General features: G+C 46.3%; 1 protein-coding gene across 2 annotated transcripts in view; it reads right to left on the bottom strand.

Annotated features, from left to right (window-relative positions):
- Positions 1-7,500, bottom strand: part of LOC135106587 (b(0,+)-type amino acid transporter 1-like) — an 82,252-nt gene that overhangs the window by 62,915 nt on the left and 11,837 nt on the right. The gene's annotated exons all lie outside the window — the stretch shown is intronic.

Here is a 7,500-nt window from a genome sequence, read left to right as displayed (position 1 = left end):
GTAGGTGAGGGATTTCAAGACAGCAGGAAATATTTCTCTTATCTCTCATAATGGTTCCTTTCACAATGATGGCCGGAAATATCTCATGCCGCTCTTCCTTCCTTCCTTCCTTGTTCCTATGGTGGTGACGTGAGGCACAGATTGAGGCTGAAAGGAGGTACTGAGTTCACTAGTGTTTCACCTCCTGGCCTTAATTCTTGTTCGGTGAAGAGAGTAAGAAGATAACACTCGAAACGTTTGGTGGAAATGAAGCATTCGTGTTTTCCTCTTCTTTCTTTCACTAATACTTTTCATTCGCTTCTCTCACTCACAGAAAGCTTACTCCTTTGGTTACTGCGTATGTCTTCCCTCCCTCGCTACCTCTATCTGTAGTACTAAGGCCTGTGCTAATCCCATTCATGCACTTTTAGCCAATGAGAGCCTTGCTTGAGAGGTCGTGTTGATAAGCGTGATAAAAGTGAATCAGGAAGGAGGGAAAAGGTGGAAATCCGATATGGTATCACGCAACTTTAAAAAGAGAAAGATAAAATAATAAGAAAGACATTTATTTTCTATCATTACTAACCTGACAATATAAAAAAAAAAAGCAATTTCTCAAAATCTTTAAATCAGCAAGGAAATCTTTATCTATGGATGCTAATTACGAAAAAAAGTTGGCAAGTTTTCCGCGATAGAAAGAATCTTTGTGTATCTGATACTCAATAAGGCATAGCCATTCAAACTTGCCCTTCTGCTAACAGGTGATGAAAAATAGTCGCCTTCATGACTACACATAACTCCGAGGCTCCTAAGTTACTTTAAGAGAAGAGGACCACGTGGGGAAGGGATAGTGCACAGGATGGCGGAAGGGAGAAGATAAGCAAGACCCACGATTAAGATGAAATGAGAGTACAGCAAAAGATGCGCGAGAGAATGATTAATAGAAACTAGTGGAAACTGAAGAACACTACCCCGTAAGTAAGTGAGTGAAGAAGAAGAGGAAGAGAAGGAGGAAGTGACCTAAGCTACATTCCAATCCATGACGCTGTTATTATCGTGTCTGTGGGAGGTGTTGCATGAAGGATTTCTCAAGTGCGTGAGACTGAGAACCAGTTGAAAAGACTACGCCGCACCTCCACTATATTCAAAACGCTCTAGTTGAAGTTCCACGGGTTTTCAAGGACGTTTTTATGGTTCCAGTGACAGATTAACAAGTTTTCTTCAATACTAACAGGAAAAACACTCTTGAGAACCCGGCTAGTCATATTTGTGGCCTTTTGAAAATAATCGTGGTGAGAGAGCAGTGTTTCAGAGTACGGGCGTGAGGGTTCTAACTTACACTACATTTGACAGGCTGTAGTGGAAGTTACTCAGGTTTTCAAGGGTGTTATCATGATTCTATTAATAGTTTAACAATTATTTTGCATCGTCAGTAAGAGAAAACCTTTGAAAAACTCGACTGATCATTCCTGTGAGATTTGAAAATAGTGAGGACTGAGTTTTCAAGTTTGTTTTCATGATACTAGTAAAAATTTAACAATTATTTCATTATTCTGCATTGTCAGTAGAAGAAAACCTCACGGGAAGTCGCCAAATCATCCCTATTGTCTTTGAAAATTGTCTTAGTGAGATACGAAAACGGGGACAAAGTTTCTCAAGGATGTTTACAGGATTCAAGTAACAAATAAATGATCATTATTCTGCATCGTCAGTATGAGAAAACCTCACGGGAACTCAATGAATCATCCCCGTGACCTTTGATTTTTTTTTCCTGGTGAGAGAACGAAGCTTGGGAGGACCTGCCGTGGCTCATGTCCAGGCAACGCAGCCTCTAGGAACGCGTGAAGAAAAGGCGAGGTGTGGTTGTCTTCACCGCCTCGCCTCGTGTGTCGTTTTCCTTCAGGGTGAGCAATGGTGGTGAGGTTGTAGCAAATAATCTAGTCAGCCATAGAAATATCCCATTTTCTCTCATATTCAGGGTACACTAAAGCTTACGCGCTTCTCAGAACCAGTAATATGTAAACACAAGTCACCGCTCCAAGCACTCCGTTTTCTCTTATATGTTTTCAGCCTCCCGTTCTCTTTCTACTGCACAGATTTTTCGTCTTTCATCTCTTCTTCCTCATTTTTTTATACATACACATTCTGTGCACGCTTTTCGACACATACGTTACACGTCTTTTCTATACATCATATTACTCCTTTCTTCACACAGACATACACACACACATTCACTCTCTTTGTCCATATCTTTATGTAAATCATTTTTTATGTTCAGTATTTCTTGTGTACATGTTCATGTTTTTGTTAAATAATGTAGAGAGAGTTTAACCAGTCTAACAAGTGGCTATAAATACAACCTTAGCTGGTGAACAAAAAGAGTTAAGAGATTAAAGGACTTGCAACTGCTGACGGTTACCTGTCGGTTTTCTCTTCTCTATCTCTGGCGAGTTAAGAGATTAAAGGACTTGCAACTGCTGACGGTTACCTGTCGGTTTTCTCTTCTCACATTCCTGGCGGCTTCCACCTAGATCACTAGAAATGGTGACTCGGAGTTAGACCGTAGTGGCCAGCTCCACCAATGCTGTGTCCCAGGTTCTTTAGCACTATAGCGTCGCCACAGCTATAGGTACCTCGCCCAGGTCAGCCCCCGCCTGACACGGACCACCACGGCCAAACCGCCACCCAGCCTGGCCCAGCCGTGACCCACCGACGCCACCCAGCCCGGCCAGATCGACCTCGTAAAGGCCTTCCATCAGATCCCCATCAACCCCGAGGACATCCCGAAGACGGCCATAATCACGCCCTTCGGACTATATGAATACACTAGGATGCCCTTCGGTCTCAAGAACGCTGCTCAAACATTCCAGCGCTTCATGGACGAAGTTTTGCGAGGACTGCAGTTCTGCTTCACTTACGTCGATGACATTCTTGTTGCCAGCCCAGACGACGCTGCTCATCGCCAACACCTCGAGCAAGTCTTCACTCGTCTGAAGGACTACGGCATCCAGGTCAACGCCGACAAGTCCGTGTTCGGCGTGCCTTCAGTCGACTTCCTCAGCCACACTGTGTCCTCCTCAGGCTTCACCCCAACTGCAAGTCGCTGTACTGCCATCCAGAATTTCCCGAAGCCCACAACTCAGCGCCAGTTGAAGCAGTTCCTCGGGATGCTGAACTATTACAACAGGTTCATTCCCCGATGCGCGCTCCTCCTCCAGCCTCTCTACGCCTTAGTGAAGCCAGCCAAACGAGGCCAGTCCGTCACCCTTGCCTGGACGCCCGCAGCTGAGGACGCTTTCCTCGCTGCCCGGAAGGCGCTCACATCCACAGCGCTCAGTTTCCCTGCCCCAGACGCCCCTACTTCCATCGCCACGGACGCCTCCGACACCGGAGTTGGAGCAGTGCTACAGCAGCACATCGACGGTGCCTGGAAACCCGTCGCCTTCTTCTCCAAGAAACTCAACACTGCCGAGAAGAAGTACAGCGCCTTCGACAAAGAGCTCCTCGCCATCTACAAGGCATTGAAGCACTTCCAGTACTTTGTCGAAGGACGTCAGTTTCATATCTACACTGACCACAAGCCGCTGACGAGCACCTTCATCAAGAACAAGTCATCCTACTCACCACGTCAACTGCGCCACGTAGACTTCATCTCTCAGTTCACCACGGACCTCCGTTACGTGAAAGGTGAAGATAACGCCCCAGCCGATGCCCTGTCACGCAACATCTGTGCCACATCTACCTCTCTCATCGATTACGCCGCCATTGCTGCCGATCAGGCCGCTGACGCCGAGCTGCAGCAACTGAAAGAAAACGCCGCACTACAGATGAAGAGAGTACAGCTACCAGGCACTCAAGTGCACATCTACGCTGACGTCTCGACCAACACCGTCAGACCATACCTGCCTCAACGGCACAGGTATCCACTCTTCCGTCAGCTGCACGACCTCTCACATCCTGGCATCAGAGCTTCACAACACATGATGACGTCCCGATTCATCTGGACCGCCATCAACAAGGACGTGAGAGACTGGACACGTAGGTGCACCACCTGTCAGGCCTCCAAGGTGACGCGACACACACGCTCCCCTACAGCCACCTTCACGCCAGTCTCCACACGCTTCGAACACGTCCATATCGACCTCGTTGGCCCTCTTCCTCACTCCGACGGCTGCCGCTACATCCTCACCTGTGTCGACCGCTTCACTCGCTGGCCAGAAGCTGCACCGCTGACTGACATCTCCACTGACACCGTTGCACGTGCCTTTATCAGCACGTGGATCTCACGCTTCGGTGTTCCTGTCAGCCTCACTTCTGACCGCGGCGGCCAGTTTGAGTCCAGTGTCTGGAACAAACTGATGACACTACTCGGCATTCGACGATACAGGACTGCCAGCTACCATCCTCAGGCCAACGCTACAGTGGAACGTTTCCACCGCCAGCTGAAGTCGTCACTGATGGCTTCCAGCGACCAACGCGAGAAGTGGAACGCCACCTTACCCCTCGTCCTCCTCGGCATCCGGACGTCCCTCAAGCAGGACCTTCACCACTCTTCTGCCGAGCTCGTATACGGCACCACTCTTCGACTCCCTGGCGAGCTCCTTACCAGCTCACCCGACGCCGGCCCCTGCAGCGTCCAAGACTTCGCCAGCAGTCTTAAGGAGTCGATGAGAAGCCTGCAGCCGGTGCAACCTCGCACGCACCCCGCCAAGACCTTCGTCAGCCAGGATCTCGAAGACTGCACACACGTCTTCGTCAGGGTTGACGCTGTCTGTAAACCACTACAGCGCCCCTACGAAGGCCCCTTCGAGGTCCTCCGCAGGACGAGGAAAAACATCACCATCAACAGAAACGGCTCTTCTGACGTCATAGCCATAGACCGAGTCAAGCCCGCCTACATCCTGCACACCCCGACGGCACCTCACGACCCGACATCGCCGGCCACGCCTTCAGCACCACGCGCCACAGCTAAGCAGCACGTATCGTTCGTCGTGCCTCCTCACTCGGGGGAAGTTATGTAGCAAATAATCTAGTCAGCCATAGAAATATCCCATTTTCTCTCATATTCAGGGTACACTAAAGCTTACGCGCTTCTCAGAACCAGTAATATGTAAACACAAGTCACCGCTCCAAGCACTCCGTTTTCTCTTATATGTTTTCAGCCTCCCGTTCTCTTTCTACTGCACAGATTTTTCGTCTTTCATCTCTTCTTCCTCATTTTTTTATACATACACATTCTGTGCACGCTTTTCGACACATACGTTACACGTCTTTTCTATACATCATATTACTCCTTTCTTCACACAGACATACACACACACATTCACTCTCTTTGTCCATATCTTTATGTAAATCATTTTTTATGTTCAGTATTTCTTGTGTACATGTTCATGTTTTTGTTAAATAATGTAGAGAGAGTTTAACCAGTCTAACAAGTGGCTATAAATACAACCTTAGCTGGTGAACAAAAAGAGTTAAGAGATTAAAGGACTTGCAACTGCTGACGGTTACCTGTCGGTTTTCTCTTCTCTATCTCTGGCGAGTTAAGAGATTAAAGGACTTGCAACTGCTGACGGTTACCTGTCGGTTTTCTCTTCTCACATTCCTGGCGGCTTCCACCTAGATCACTAGAAGGTAATATCCTTGTATCAATTGACGTCACTGTGGGTGTGTGTGTGTGTGTGTTACTATGAATATTTTTTTCCCACTATTGGTTTTATATTTAATCGATACATATCACGTAAGGAAGTTTATGTATTTAGGTATTATCATTATCATTCATTCATGCCTATTTACTCTGAAAGGATGTATTAAAAACATGTCCTTTTCTTCGCCCTACTTTTCCTTGCCCTTCCAAAACGGCAAGTACTTTCACCTCTCATTATTATTCTAACGTAAAATCATTATCATATTTTTTTTATCCAGCAACATCACCTCATACACGTCTAGTCTTCGTAACACAGAAGAAATGCAATAACCACATACACGGACTTTTACTAATATTACCAAGAGCAACGTCATCTTCCACTCACACTCGTCTAATCTACACGAAAGAAAATGTAACAATCATATACACGTACAATAATATCAAGAACAGCAAAAACATCTCAACTTTTGACCATCACGTGACCACAGCCTAGCATTCCCTGACCCACCGCCTCGTCCTCCCAAGAGCAACATCATCTTCCACTCACACTCGTCTAATCTAACACAAAAGAAAATGTAACAATCATATACACGTACAATAATATCAAGAACAGCAAAAACATCTCAACTTTTGACCATCACGTGACCACAGCCTAGCATTCCCTGACCCCACCACCTCCTCAACGCTCCTCTATCAGCAACCTGGCTTTTTATACCAATATTTCTTCTCTCTCTTCCTGTCCTGTCAGCCGTTCACCTCCTCAGCCACTCGTACCCTCGTGGCTACTAGACCTCACATGTGTTTTTATTTGGGTCGTCTTATCCTAAACCCTCGAGATGGCGACACTAGCGACTACCTGCATCTACGCATTTGTCTGTCATTCACTAGGACATATTAACGTGGGTCCTTTTTTGCCGTGTTGCTTTTAGGCTTGATCTAAGTCTACGTTAGAATGGTACTGAAATAACACTAACGTTTTCATCCGAGGGGTAGGACAGGTTTAGTTAGATTCAGTTAGGTTCGGTTCATTAATTTCACTGCAGGTCCCTTCATTGCGTAGATCAATAAATAGTGTCTGGAAATTATTAGGCTAAGGTTATCTCCATATTAACCTTCTCTTACATCAAATTAGATTAAGCTGACCTATTAAAAATCTCATGGGTAACTCAGTTCATCTTTTCACTCACTGATTGACACGGTGAGCGAGAAATACTTGAGTTATGGCTTGGAGTAAGTGACCCGTTCTCTGTCTTAAGATTGCGTGGCCAGAAGAGTAACGTCTCGGGAACTATACTAGGCTACGCACAAGAGACGAATAGAAAAGGAGGACGCGAGGAATCTGTACTGTGCTTGGGGTTACACGTAGTTACGAAAGACGCAGAACAAACGATCGAAAGTACTAAATTAAAAGTTTCTTCAGTCAGACGCAGAACAAACGATCGAGAGTACTAAATTAAAAGGTTCTTCAGTCAGACGCAGAACAAACGATCGAAAGTACTAAATTAAAATGTTCTTCAGTCAGACGCAGAACAAAACGATCGAAAGTACTAAATTAAAAGGTTCTTCAGTCAATGGTGGGAAAGTGGCTAAGTGTTAGATTTCAGGACGAACCCAAGAGAAAGTGAAGGAGACAAGGGGAAAAGCAGCAAAGGAAGAAGTGAAGATAAGGAACAGGGAGGGAGGGAGGCAGAGCGGAGAGAGGGAGAGAGAGTGAGGTGTGAAGAGGTGTGAAATTTAATGAGGAGGATGTTGAGTTAAGAGAGAGAGAGAGAGAGAGAGAGAGAGAGAGAGAGAGAGAGAGAGAGAGAGAGAGAGAGAGAGAGAGAGAGAGGAGAGAGAGAGAGAGAGAGAGGACACGAGTAAAAATGCACGTC

Source organism: Scylla paramamosain, chromosome 13 (assembly GCF_035594125.1).
Source record: "Scylla paramamosain isolate STU-SP2022 chromosome 13, ASM3559412v1, whole genome shotgun sequence".
In the NCBI taxonomy this organism is placed as follows: domain Eukaryota; kingdom Metazoa; phylum Arthropoda; class Malacostraca; order Decapoda; family Portunidae; genus Scylla; species Scylla paramamosain.
The sequence above is the reverse complement of the archived record's forward strand: the minus strand, read 5'-3'. Positions and strand labels throughout refer to the sequence as shown.